Below are 2971 nucleotides of genomic sequence, written 5' to 3'. Positions count from 1 at the left end.
TTTATCATTAGCTGCATCCCGTCTATAGTTTCAGCTAGGAAAACTATATCGCTCGCGAACATCAGTCCTGGAATATTCTTTACTCTTATATCAATACCACCTTTCACCGAATTAGACATGTCATTTATGTATAAGAAAAAGAGAAGAGTACTTAAACACATCCTTGCTTAACGCCAATTGACGTACTATACTCATCTGAAAGAGAATTTCCATATCAAACTCGTGCGACATTTTCTTCGTACATGGCTCTAATGACAAATATAAGTTTAGTTGAGATTCCATATTTATAAAGCTTGTAAAAAAGTGGGATATAGGCGCATCCAGAAACTCATCAATTATTAAAGGTGGAGCGTATTGAAACGATGGTGCTATGTGTGAAGTGTTGAGCGAACTTGTAAAATGGATTTTTAATTGTTCAATGGTATTAGTACTGTAGCCATTGGAATCTTTTTTCCACTCACAAGCCTAATTGCTTTCCAGAACTCCATTGTTTACCTGTTTACCATTTCCATGTTTTTTTCATCAAAATTTCGCTTTTTTGCTTTACAAAGATTTTAGAATTTTTTGTTCACTGTCGCAGAAAGGATTCTACAATTAATATTACTGGTCGTTCAGAATAATTTCAAGTACGCAAAAGATAGGTTCCTAACTCTCATGCAATCGCTGTGAAACCACTTTTGCTTATTTGCCAAAACCTGATTTTTTGCCGATGTTTTTTGGGGCGCTGCTTTCTTGATAATGCTTGTTAACGTGTGCATGTCTAGATTAGCTAGAGCATTCAAAGTTTTTTGAGTTTCGAGCTGTCTGTTTAGGGGTTCTTGGAAATTGGAATATATACTTCACAGGATCATTTCTGTAGTCAATCTTCTCTTACTTTTGAAGAAAGTACGAAATTAACCAACCTTAGTATTCATCGTTGTTCGGATAATTTTGACGAGGATCCCAAAGCTTCCCTACCAATGCCGTCATACGTGGCTTTCAAATCAATATGAAGATAATGGATATCGATTTGAAGTTCCTGGGATTTTTACAATATACTTATATGGACCAATCAGGTTGAAGCCTATCGGGTTCAGACTTACACATAATATGGCAGATCTTATAAGTGTTGTTCTGTTGTTGGCGCCTCTGCAGTTGGTGCAGTTCATTCTTCGTCAAACCTGGGGTTTCGCTGTGGTGGCTGTGTGAAACGTAGCACTTCAGAGGTGCCATCTCTGATGGCTGCAAGTCAATGTTGCCACTGGTATTCAATGATCAATACAGTTAGCATAGGATCTCTTAAGAGGTTGTTAGAATGTTAGAGACTAGATAGGAAAAGGATATGGAATTCTCTTGCGATTATAATCCTCTAACGTCAAACCTTCTCAAAGTACTTCCTTGTTTTGGCTTGCTTCGGCGTATCCGTAGGCTTACCTTACGATGCTCGGACATCCTGTATACTGGAGAATTGTCGTAGTACGATCACAATTTGGTCAATCTGGTTGTCAGTAAATTAATCAGGAGAATTCTATGTCTCCTTGTGGATATCAGGATGTGTAAACTGCGTAGAAGAGACCAGAACATCACGTCCCGCAGCCAATTCGAATAACCTGTATCCGTTGTCGGAGGTGGTGTCGAGCAGGTGCAGATTGTGCCACCTAAAATATCTTCCCTTCCTACTTTGGTATTATAATCTCTTAAGACAATTTATTTGTCATGGCCAGGGCACTGATCATATGTTTGGTCTAAGAGCTCGAACAATATGTATTTGGTTTCTTGATCTTTCTCTCCTGTTTTAGCATGCGCGCATATGCGGCTTATGTTTTCAAAAGTAAGCCTTGGCACGGATTGTCGTAATGCACTCGCTCACACTGTTGAAACTCAAGACATTTTGCTTGAGTCTAGTTCCAAGCAACGGTAGAAATCGTGTACTTTCTTAGTTACTGGAATCTATAAGTTAGAGATATTCAAATCAGTGCAGTCGTTCTTGAATTATTAATGTCAATCAAGTTTATTTAATTTTCCAAACTTCAATTTCAAAAATGTTTACAACAAAGACATTGTACACAGCTTTGAAGATTTTGGAGTTTCATTAAATTATGATTTCTTAAGGTATCACACGGAGAGAATTGAAAAATCACTAATTGCTAAATTTTAGGTTGCAATTTACGAAAACCCTTTTTTTAGTAAATCAAGACGATTTTATTATAAAATGAATGAGAAAGTTGTAATTCAGCATTCAAATCTTCGTAAAATACAAAATTTTATAATTTGGTAATTATTATCAAAAGTTATAATTCGAGCTTGTTGAAATCAAAGTAAATTGCAACTTTTGAGTCGCAATCTATTACTTTAGGGGAATAATTTAATTTGACTACTCATTAATCTTGTTTTGCGAAATGTATGCGGTGATTTAAGCATTCTCAATTCTCAAATCAATAAAATATAATCACAATATAAATATTGAAGCTGCAATATTGTAATTTACGAAATACCTATTTGCTGATTTAAGAAAAAATCTAAACAGTAGATTACAATTCTTTTAGTCTTAATCTACTATTTTCAGGGAGGGGAGGACGTGGAGCCACATTTTTTGTTTGTGCATGCCAAAGTGCTATGCGTATTTATGCATTTACATTACATAGCTAAATAGATTTTTGATTCTCTCGATGGAAGAATTGCAGAATATTTCTCAATACCAATATTTGCTTTGTCTATTTGATGATATTTTATATTATATAAATATCATGGGCTCTTGCTGAGTTTGACAAGGTGGGACAAGGGGGGACGGGGGTCTATGGTAACGTGACTTTCGCCATTCATTAAAACATTTTTTATTAGTATTTCTTTTGAATATTTTTTTATTTTGCTGCTGCAGCTGGCAGTTACCCGTTGATATTTATTTTCCTTCGATGACGTCGTTCTCGGACGCAAGTACCGCTTATCACGACACTATGAAAAAGGGTGTGGCCTGCGCACGTGTATGTTGATG

At 36.0% G+C, this 2971-nt stretch overlaps 1 pseudogene; it reads left to right on the top strand.

The window, feature by feature from the left end:
* The first annotated feature begins 828 nt into the window (after nt 1-828).
* Nucleotides 829-908, top strand: LOC129943610 (small nucleolar RNA U3; annotated as a pseudogene).
* Nucleotides 909-2971: the final 2063 nt, after the last annotated feature.

This window comes from Eupeodes corollae, chromosome 1 (assembly GCF_945859685.1).
Source record: "Eupeodes corollae chromosome 1, idEupCoro1.1, whole genome shotgun sequence".
Lineage (NCBI taxonomy): Eukaryota > Metazoa > Arthropoda > Insecta > Diptera > Syrphidae > Eupeodes > Eupeodes corollae.
The sequence above is the reverse complement of the archived record's forward strand: the minus strand, read 5'-3'. Positions and strand labels throughout refer to the sequence as shown.